This window comes from Didymella exigua, assembly GCF_010094145.1.
Source record: "Didymella exigua CBS 183.55 unplaced genomic scaffold M421scaffold_60, whole genome shotgun sequence".
Classification (NCBI taxonomy): Eukaryota; Fungi; Ascomycota; class Dothideomycetes; order Pleosporales; family Didymellaceae; genus Didymella; species Didymella exigua.
In genome coordinates, this window is record NW_022984834.1 from 50681 (window position 1) to 62485 (window position 11805).

Here is an 11805-nt window from a genome sequence, read left to right on the forward strand (position 1 = left end):
ACAACAGATAGCAATACAATTGTTGATCCCAGCCTCCACCCGACACTGCACCAGGCAGTTACAGTTATGAGCCCGGCTGTCGACTACACACGCTGTATCCGCTACTGCATGCCGACGAGCTATTGACTGCTGTCAACAGAGCTACGTCATCAAACCGCTACCTTTACCTTACCTTGTCAAGAGCCTCAAGCGCACTGTCCCGTACGAGAGTCGACATCTGAGAGCCGATAGAGCCTGATTCAGGATGGCTACTACCAAGCTGGATGGACTGATTACGAGGACGACAGTTATACTCAAGAAGCCTGTGGACTGGGAGGAATAGATCTTCCTACAAAAGGATAGCGCGGACAGGCATCAACTGTGGTCTATGGTCAACCCTGATCTTGATGAGGCGGCCCTTGAGAAGCTTGAGGAGCCAGCAGCCGTCAAGGCGGAGCAGTACCATGACGAGACTGAAGAGGACACCGGCGTTGTGCTCAAGGACATGACGACTGAGGAGTTCCAGCGATACCAGGAGGCGGAGCGGAACTACGATCGAGCACTGGCCAGATACACGATCAAGAGGAAAGCGTTAAATAACTTTACCCAGGAGATCGGCCGAACAATCAGCCGCTGCTATATACACCTGATTCAGAGCGACGATACTGCGTACGCTCGCTTGAAGAGGTTGAAGAAGCACCTCTGCCCATCAACAGCTGAGAGGGAGCCACAGTTAATAACCAAGTATCGACAACTACAGAGTCGACCAAGGAACAACATTGATAGTTGGCTTGAGGAGTGGCTGCACGTCGTGCGGATGTGTGAGGCAATCCATCTGCCTGATGTCACATCACCGCGAGCACAGCGCGACTTCCTGCTAGCCATCAAGGGCCTTGACGATACCTGGGCAACGACCCAGCAAGCTACATTGTTTCGAGCTCAGCTGAACGCTCAGCTGATCCCGACGTTAGACGATCTTGTGGCCGAGTTTTCCATGTACTGGCGCTCAACAAGGCCAGTGGCATCGTCGCTTGGTACATTTGCGACACTGGGCATCGATCAGAGCTCTGACAGACGATCGGACAGCGCAGAGACGCAGAGTAGCAACAAAGACAGAAGGCTTGAATGCAAGTGCGGCCTCAAGCACCGCTTCAAGGACTGTTAGTACCTTAGAGGGAAGGGCAAGCCTTAAGGCTGGACGCCGAAGCCTGATATCTAGGAAAAGTTCAGTCAAGCTATCGAGAGCTAGTCCCCAGTTGGACGAGCTATGCAGGCAGCTCTAAAGGCAAACACAGGCACAGCAGCTTTTAAAACAGCCTCGATTACACCGCGTCGATTTGACGACTGTAGTCCGACGATCAAAGACCTTGACAGCCATGTGCTACAGCTCACTATGAGCACAGACTGCACGAACAAGCAGGTAATCAAGCCAAGCCTGATCAATCGATGGATCCTAGACCCAGGATCGAACACGCATGTCACTAATACTAGAGCGTACGGCTGGAAGAAGCGAGCTGATGGGAAAGGTGAGGTTGTCAAAGCTGGCAACCAAGAGCTTCAGATACAAGAGTGGGGAGATGTGGTTCTACTCACCGACACGCCTACAGGCACAGAGCAGATAGAGCTCACCTACGTGGCTTATGTGCCAGGATTTCTCACCAACGTTGTTGGCTTATCTCGCTGTCGATCTGTTGGTATACACTTCAACTCAGGCCAAGATTGCCTGTACCAACGCAGATGGAACAACGTCATAAGCAAGCTTCAGTACATGGGCGGCCATTGGCTGATAGATGCCGACAGCATGGAGCGACCAGACGCCAGCTCCTTACTTGCAGCATCAGCTCATGCCCACAAGAAGCCCTCGTACGAGCCCAGGAAGCCACTACAGATTACGCCAGAGGAGGCTCACATCATGTGGGGTCACGCAGGCCGACAGGCGATCGATCGACTGCCGGATAGCGTAGACGGGCTGCAGCTGGTAGACGGCAACCCAGCACCAAAGTGGAAGGACTGTGAAATCTGTATACAGTCGAAATTGACGAAACTGGTCAGCCGGAGGCCACCGCGCGAGCCAGCTACCCGACCGTTCGAGCGCATCAGTATTGATCTAGTGCAGCTACTAGAGCGAGGCGAGCATTGCTATAACGGCGACCAATACCTATTCCACATGATTGACCAGGACACGAAGTGGCATGAAGGAAGCTGTATGCCAGACAAGACAAAATCTACTCTCACACGAGTCTTCAAGCGACTGCTAGCCAAGATTAAGCGGCAGTTTGATCGCCAGGTTATCATCGTGAGGCTGGACATAGAGACTGGATACGTTGAGCTGCTTGAGATATGCAGAGACCTTGGAATTGCGATTGAGCCGAGAGCGACAGAAGCTCAGAATGGAGCGATTAAGCGCGCAGGGAAGGCGATTGTGATTCGAGGCAGAGCTATCTGACTGCACGCTGGTCTACCCAAGGAGTACGCCAACAAGTGTGTCATGTCCGCAATATACCTACTCAATCGTACGCCAGTCGAAGCGATCAGCTGGAGCTGCCCATACACTAAAGTCAAGGGGATTAAGCCATTAGTTGCTCACCTTGAGGTAATTAGAGCGAGAGCCTATGTGCTTAATGAGAAGCTGCCACGCGGAGCTAAGCTCGAATCTCAAGCTCTTATCGGCCACCTGGTAGGCTTCGACTCTACCAATATCTTCTGAGTGTGGTTGCCATCCATCAGACAAGTGATACGAACCCGAGATGTTGTCTTCATTCGAGGCAAGCTCTGTGACGGCAAAGGCCAGTACGCAGAGAAGAGCTACGTTCGAGAGGCAGCAGAAGTGCTCGATATCAAGGAGGCGCTCGATTACAGCAATATATTGACAGAACAGCTGTTCTCTCGTGAGAACAAGGACAACGCTGAGGGTATCGGAGATACGGTTCATGTTCAACTACCGAATTATCAGCAGAGCCGTACTCAGCAGAAGAACACCACAGCGCTCATGACTCCAGAAGCGACACCAGATTCGCCCGAGCCGATCGAGCTCACAGGCGAGTCGCTCACTGATCAGGCGATGGATGATACTGGCTGGGGACGCGGATATGCTCTAGCTCGAGAAGGAGAAGAGCCAGACCGAACGTCCAACAACGCTGCACGACGAGGAGAGATTAGCAGCCAGGTATCAGAGCAGTTTATTATGAAGGGCAAGCGAATTCGCAAGCCAGCGACGTTTGGAACCTATCTAGCGACATTTGCAGCCTGTACCAACCCTACAGCAGCAGGAAAGCTACTCAGCGAAGCGCCGAAAACCCGACTCCATCGTGACCAGCTGCCGGCTAAGCCAAAGAGATGGAAGGACCTAGATCAGCATCCATTTGGAGCTGAATTCAAGAAGGCAAGCCGCAAAGAGATTAATTGCTTTATCCAGAGGAGCTGTTTTAGACAAGCAGTGAGAGCGTCTGATTTAATAGACGCTAAGATACTGCCATTGATGTGGGTATTCACGTACAAATTCAACGAGGATGGATATCTCTACAAGTTCAAGGCGAGACTGGTAGTGAGGGGAGACCTGCAGCAGGATTACGGCGATACGTACGCGGCGACACTAGCTGCGAAGATATTCCGATGTTTGATCGCCCTGGCAGCTGCTTTTGACCTTGAGCTGTACCAGTACGACGTCCTGAACGCCTTTCTCAACGCAGAACTTGACCGACCTACCTACGTACAATGTCCAGAAGGATATGAGAGCGAGCTTGGCCAACTGCTTGAGCTTAAACGAGCTCTATACGGACTTCGAGATGCTCCGCGACTATGGTACAAGCACCTCACTGCTACGCTTGAGAAGCTAGGCCTTCAGCAGGTGCCAGGAGTGCCCTGTCTGTTCAGCAATGATTACTTAATTGTCTTCTTCTTTGTAGACGATATAGTCATAGCTGTAGCTTCTAAGAACAAGGACACCTACCGCTAATTCGATCAACAGCTGCGAGCTGCATACGACATGCGATTTCTGGGAGAGCTGAAATGGTTCCTCGGCATACGCGTGATCCGAGATCGCAGCCAGAAGAAGATCTAGCTAATGCAAGACAGCTTTATCGAAAAGGTAGCAGCTAAATACAACATTGCTCAAGAGAGCACAAAATATCCAGCAGTACCGCTAGTAGATAGAAATATCAGCCTAAGCAAGGAGGAGCCAGACAAACAGCACACAAAGCTATATCAGGAGTTAGTTGGATCACTAGCCTACATCGCAACATACACTCAGCCTGATGTTGCGCAAGCCTACTCCAAATTATCTTAATATCTACAGAATCTAGGTCAAAAGCATGTCAGCGCAGCGTACCACGTCTGGAAGTACTTGATTAGCCAGAAGCATTTAGCGATCAGTGCACATGGAGATCAGAGCAGTCGCACGATATACACAGGCTCAAGCCTGGGGGGTGCTGGAACAGAGCCACTATTCTACGGTGCCTCTGATGCAGCCTTTGCGGACGACCTGCCGACGCGGCGCAGCTCTCAGGGATATCTTTTCATGATGTACGGTATGCCTATCGACTGGAAGGCGACACTCCAACGTTCCGTCACGAAATCGACCACCGAGGCAGAGCTGCTAGCTCTGTCGACAGCAGCCAGCGAGCTGCAGGCATGGAATCGACTGTTCAAGCACATCAAGCTCGACCTAGAGATGGTACCAACGATCTTCTGCGACAACCTGCAGACAGTAGGAGTTGTTACTAAGCACGAGGACAAGCTATTCACGCGTTTGCGTCATGTGGACGTCCACCAACATTGGCTTAGGCAGGAGGTGGCAGCTGGACGCATATCAGTTCAGTGGAAGCTAACCAACCTTATGCTAGCTAATGGACTCACCAAGATCCTTGTACGCTAGAAGCATGCTGAATTTATCTGACAGCTTGGATTAAAAGACGTTGAGAACTACCTACTAGAGCCCAAAGGACATGATAACCCTGATTCGGCGAGCTTGACTCACTGGTATTAGGACGGTATTGGGCATGGTTATAGGGCAACAATTATGGATATAATATAGAACAGGAATAAGGGAGATTAGCTTTGGTTGGCACCTCAGCTAAGGGGGTGTGTAACCACGTGGGTGAAGTTACATGATATCTTGTTGTAGAAGGTACCGCCCAGTGGGCAAGTGCACTTACCTCAGAGCTGAGAGCTCCGTACACAAGAACATCACAACACGACAACAGATAGCAATACAATTGTTGATCCCAGCCTCCACCCGACACTGCACCAGGCAGTTACACAATACTAACAGCCCCCTACTACTCGCCTAGCTGCCAAACAGACCTAGTAATAGGCTTAGACAAAGAGACTGCAGCGAAGGCCTTTAAAGAATAGTAGGCCTACCTACTACCTTTAGACGTGACTATCTTCTTAGACAGCTCTAAGCAGTACACAACAGAAGGAGAAAGGCAGGTTACCTACAGCTTTGCTGTGTACTAGGACAGAAAACAACTTAATACTAGACGCAGGTTGCTTCACCCTATCTCACACGTCTTTGACACAGAAGCAGTAGGTGCGTGGAGGGGCCTCCAGCACACTATAAGACATCCAGCGCTCCGCACCCGCCGAATCTGGCTGTGCGTAGACAGCACCTCCGTCATATGGTGCTTGAAGGGCAGCGCATCCCCGACCTCTCAATGGGCCTTCCTGGAGTGTCACGGCGCTATGGATACCCACGACGTCTCTATCAAATGGGCCCCTGGGCACCTAGGCATTGAAGGAAACGAAGCGGCAGATAGGCTGGCAGACCTAGAAGCTCAGCACCCATCACCGCCAACTGGAAAGGTTGCTATGCCTACACTCTCAGGCATCAAGACAATAGCCCGCCAGACACTGCGACACACACAGCAGATCTGGTGGTCTGGAAAGAAGACTAAGCTCTCTGTATGGTACAAAAGATGGGAGTTAGGCTACTCACTACGCAGTAGACTACCTAAGTTAGACCTACTAAGAGCCACCCTAGCTAGACTGCTCTTAATCTGATCTATGCACAGCGACTTTACCTAGTACTACCAAAAGTTTAGCCACAACAACGCAACACTCACCTGCTTATGCAGACGCGACAAGACGCTAGAGCACCTTGCGCTCTGCCGCAAGACCCTAGGGACCTTTGGCCAGTGGCCACTCCAACTAGCTATACCACCGTCCAGCCAGAATGATGGCCTAGCGTACACTGCTGCGCTAATTAGAGATCTAGAGGCTTTTAAAGCCTTTCTCTAACTCACACATTACTACACCAAAGTCTGCCCCTAGTAGCTTACCCTGTGCTGCAACAGCAGCAAACAACTGTACTCTTTCCTTACTCTCCTTCTTACTCTCCCTCTTCCTCTCTCCCACTCTTTAGGCACTTACCTGCCTCTGAACACAGACGAGGGATCCACCCTAATGTACACAGATTGCTCAGTCTCCCTAGTTAGAAGGGGAGCTGTAGCACAACATGGTAGCAACACCTGCGCAGGCAAGAAATACTTTCTAGGGTAGTGTATTTGCACTGTAATTCTATAGCTTAGCACGTCGTATATGCCCTTCGGGAGGCGAGATGGTGGACTTCATCCTCATCAATTAGACGTAAAATGAATACCAACCAACCAACCAACCAAGAAGGCAAAGAAGAGGTTGCGTGTTAATAGGAGCACTTAGTCTTCTAGGCGCTATAGCACATGTAGCAAGACAGGAAACAACGCGCGAATATGCAGTAAAGGTGCGCAGAGTACTGTAGATTAGTTTAATATACTGTGTAGTGTGATATATTGTTGTTGTGTGCTGTAATATTGCAAAGTAGGTGCAGTGTTGGTGTGGTCTTGGCAAAAGTGATTAGCTCGCTTGGGTGATCAGCTCGCTTGTGAGGTACGTTACAGGAGAAGATTCTAAATCTAATGCAAGTACATAGTACGCTAGATTACTATTTAATAGTAAGTAATTTAAGTTACTGCAACATAAGTTAGGTGCGCTAAGAGTTTTTGACTAGTTTGATGATATGACTGGCTTAGTGATAGAGTACGTTATCTAATTCTTTTAAGATGCTTTGAGCCTTATTGCGTTGAGACATTGCGGGTTGTATGAAGGTTGGTGTGGTCTTGGCAAAATCCGGTCACTCGCCCGGGCCGGCCACTCGCCCGTGAGGTACGTTACCGTAAGTGTCACGTCTTGTTAAATAGCCTAAAGCGCAAGCTGTATATTTGCTTTGTTTAAGAGCTGTATTGCGTTGTTGCGTTGAGACATTAACGTAGATTATCACTAAGCTGGCCATATCACCAAACCAGCTATTTTCTCTTAGCACAACTAACATAAGTTACTACAACTACAACTACTTACTATTAAATAGTGACCTAGCATACTGTGTGCTTGTATTAGATTTAGAAGATGTTTCTATACCCTCCTAGCACGTTTGTGCGTTGTGTCTAGTCTTGCTGTAGTTCCTACAGCGCTAAATAGTTAACTAAGCTCCTAGTTAACTACCTCTACCCTAAGTCTTCTTAGATAGCTAAGCTGCTACAGATGCCTCAGCAGCTACCTGTGATGCTGCTAGGCAATACTTAAGTGTGCTACTATGCTGAATCTGCTTTCTCTTACGCGATTTTCTCTTAGTTATTACTACTAATTGCTCTTTAAGCTCTTGCACGTAGGCCTTAATAAGGATATTTTTATATAGTATCTCTTTAGCCCCTTTTATAAGCTTTAAGAACCCTTCTTATACTATACTTAGTAATTATTAGAAGGAGTTGCTTATAAGCTTAGATTAAGACCTAAACTTAACGTAGATTATCACCAAGCCAGCCATATCACCAAACTGGCCATTTTCTCTTAGCACAACTAACATAAGTTACTGCAACTACAACTACTTACTATTAAATAGTGACCTAGCATACTGCGTGCTTGTATTAGATTTAGAAGATGTTTCTACACCCTCCTAGCACGTTTGTGCGTTGTGTCCAGTCTTGCTGTAGTTCCTACAGCGCTAAACAGTTGACTAAGCTCCTAGTTAACTACCTCTACCCTAAGTCTTCTTAGATGGCTGAGCTGCTACACACGCCTTAGCAGCTACCTACAATGCTGCTAGGCCATACTTAAGTGTGCCACCATGCTGAATCTGCTTTCTCTTACGTGATTTTCTCTTAGTTATTACTGCTAATTGCTCTTTAAGCTCTCGCACGCAGGCCTTAATAAGGATGTTTTTGTGCAGTATCTCTTTAGCCCCTTTTACAAGCTTTAAGAACCCCTCTTGCGCTGCACTTAGTAATTATTAGAAGGAGTTGCTTACAAGCTTAGATTAAGACCTAAACTTGTGTGTATTGCTTAGCGTCTTAGATTGCTATAGCGTTTTAGGTAGAGGTACTGCTAGTAGGGTATGCAGCTGCACTTTAAGGCAATCTAACACTACCTGCATGTTAGTAGGAACAAGCCCTAATGCCTTAAAGGCCTTTTAGTAGTTAATCTTTGTAAATATATTAAGGAATGCGTCCCTAAAGGCTAGTAGGAAGCCTTCCTTGTTAATATAGAAGATATGTTAGCATACTAAGTCTTAAATATGTTAGGAGTACTTACACTTTAACAGCAAGAAATAGACTATGTTAAGTAGCTAGAGGATGTATAATAAGTAAGGTAGTATACAGAGAGTAAGGATTTAGTTCTCTAGGTAATAGTCCTTAAACTCCTAGTTAAGATAGCTCTTATAGCTGTCTAAGATAAGCAACCTATACACTCCTACCTAACACATCTTTATATGCGTGTTAAAGTGCTTTAACTACTTAAGGCTAAGTGTGTTGTTTGTCTAACTATTCTTAGAGACTAAGAGCTTCTAATTGTAGGGTATATCTGTCTCCTTATACTAGGCAGAGATGTGGACGCGTCCTTTGTAGATGATGAAAGGCGGGGTTGCATACCCAGCAGCGCAGATGCTCTGGATAACGGTAACCCACTCGCGATCACCTGGCTGAACAAGCTCTGGCTGAGCACGTCTCTCTAAGCCTATTACAACCTTTAAAGACAAAGCAACGCCTATCTAGAACCTAGTTTTATTAAAGTTGTGCACGTTATTGTTACAAACACTATACTTAACTTAAGTATCCTCTACTAGCTTAAACCACGCGCTAATTATCTTAGGATCTTCCTATAGTATCCTCTGTCTATCCTTGGCTTAATTAAAGGCCATTTTAAGCTCGTCTGAACGCGTCACAAGCCTGCTAGCCCATAGTTTGCTAACAGGCTCTTCACCACGCACACTAAGTATCTTATTAGCCATATCTGCCACCTCACATAGCTGGGGCGCAAATCCTTGCGAATTAAGGTTAAGTATATACTAGATAATTGTCTACTCCTCTAGTATAGTAAGTTTCTAGCAATTAGCGCATATGTCTAGTTAAAACGTGATATTGCAAAGGCAATTAGAGACCTGCTAATAAGGTACGTTCAACGCTCTAGCAGCGCTGTAGATACTGCGAAATTAGCTAGTGTAGAAGGCCTAGATAGCAAGGATAACTCTGCCTTCTCTAGTAGTATTCTGAAGTTGTTATTGTTAAGGCATGTTGTGTTGGGGTAAAAGGTGGTCGTGCCAAGAGAAAGTGGCCGGTTCGGTGATATGGCCGGCTCGGTGATAATCTACGTTATATATATTACTTAGTGTCTTAGATTACTATAGTGTTTTTAGGTAGAGGTACTGCTAGTAGGGTATGCAGCTGCACTTTAAGGCAATCTAACACTACCTATATATTAGTAGGAATAAGCCCTAATACCTTAAAGGCCTTTTAGTAGTTAACCTTTATAAATATATTAAGGAATATATCCCTAAAGGCTAGTAGGAAGCCTTCCTTATTAATATAGAAGATGTGTTAGCATGCTAAGTTATAAATATATTAGGAGTAGTTACACTTTAATAGCAAGAAATAGACTATATTAAGTAGCTAGAGGATATATAATAAGTAAGGTAGTATGTAGAGAGTAAGGATTTAGTTCTCTAGGTAATAGTCCTTAAACTCCTAGTTAAGATAGCTCTTATAGCTGTCTAAGATAAGTAAGCTATACACTCCTACCTAATATATCTTTGTATGCGTGTTAAAGTGCTTTAACTACTTAAGGCTAAGTATATTATTTATCTAACTATTTATAGAGACTATAAGCTTCTAATTATAGGGTATATCTCTCTCCTTATACTAGGCAGAGATGTGGACGCGTTCTTTGTAGATGATGAAAGGTGGGGTTGCATACCTAGCAGCGCAGATGCTCTGGATAATAGTAACCTACTCACAATCACCTAGCTAAACAAGCTCTAGCTAAGCACGTCTCTCTAAGCCTATTACAACCTTTAAAGACAAAGCAACACCTATCTAGAACCTAGTTTTATTAAAGTTGTGCACATTATTGTTATAAACACTAACGTGTTTCACAAGCGAGCGCCGCACCTGACCGAGCGCCGCACTCTCGCTGCCAGAACGCCGGCGCAACAACAGCGCGTAATGTCTCAACCACAACAAGCTCCTACACTCTATACTGAAGCTGATGTACAGCTTGCTATATCTAATATCTTAAGAAACTAAATTTAAAGTATCTAACGCGCTAAGAAAGTCTATAAAGTGCCTAAATAAACAATCTAACACTAACGTACTCCACGGGTGAGTCGTTCATACGGGTGAGTCGTTCATACTGCCAAGACCACACCAAACCTCCACCCTATTATGGCTTGCATTGGCCTACTTTGGCCTTGTATACACTAGTACAGCATGTAATATTATTCAGCAACAGCTTCTACAGGCTTTTTACACATGCGTGAGTTATGCCCTACCTTATAACACTGTTTACAGCGTCTTTAGGTTGCCTTACCTCCTTTAACACGCGCTTGCTTCCCTGCCTTCTTACCATCACCACGCGCCCTAAACTTAGTTAGAGTAGTTAATTAAAGGCCTTCCTTAGCTATTAGGACCCCTTCCTGCTGTAACTACTTTCTTTTATGCAATTTACGTTGCGTGGAGGCCTTATTTGCTGCTTTAAGCCTAGTGATTTCCTTTTAAGCTAACACTAGCTTGTGCGCTACTATAGCTGCGCCTTTAGTGAGCTTTTTAAAGGCCTTAACTATTAAAGTTAGTAAGCTACTTGCATGCCTTTAAATCCTCTCTTAAATTAGCGTTAATTGCGACCCTATTTGCAGGGTATTGCTGGGGGTTTAGGACTGCTAGGGAGCATCTTCTACAGTAGGTAATAGTAGGGTATATAGGCAGACATTAAGACCTATTATAACCTATTCTAGCTTAAAGGGAACTAGTCTAGCGCCTTAGAAGCCTCCTTAGATATTGCTAGGAGTAAATAACTCCTTGTAGGCGCCTATAAAGCATAGCAGGAACTTAGTTTTAGTAATATGCGTGATTCTGTTGCGCATAAGATCCTTAGCTTAGCGCCTATACGCCTTCTTTAAAGGGGCAAAACAACCCACATCTAGTGGCTGCAAGAGGTGTGATAAGTGTGGAGGCATACATAGTGTGATAATGTTTGCTTCCTTGCAGTATTGTTAGAAGTCTAGGGAGTTGTAGCTCTCATGGCTGTTAATAAGGAGCAGCCAGTACACTCCTTAGGTGTGTGTCTTTGTATAGGCATTAAAGTGCTTTAACTAGTTAAGACTAGGCTGGCGGAATGGGTATACTCTAACGTCCTTCGTGGGTACCCCCCAAAACTTTGTCAATAATACATGGATTCTAGCAAAATAGGGCTTAAAAGAAAAAGAAAAACTACCTCTATATTTCTGTAGTAGAGAGTTTTGTTATAACTATTAAACTGCACAAGCTAGAGGCTAGAAAAGGTTAAAAAAGGGGGGGTACCTAG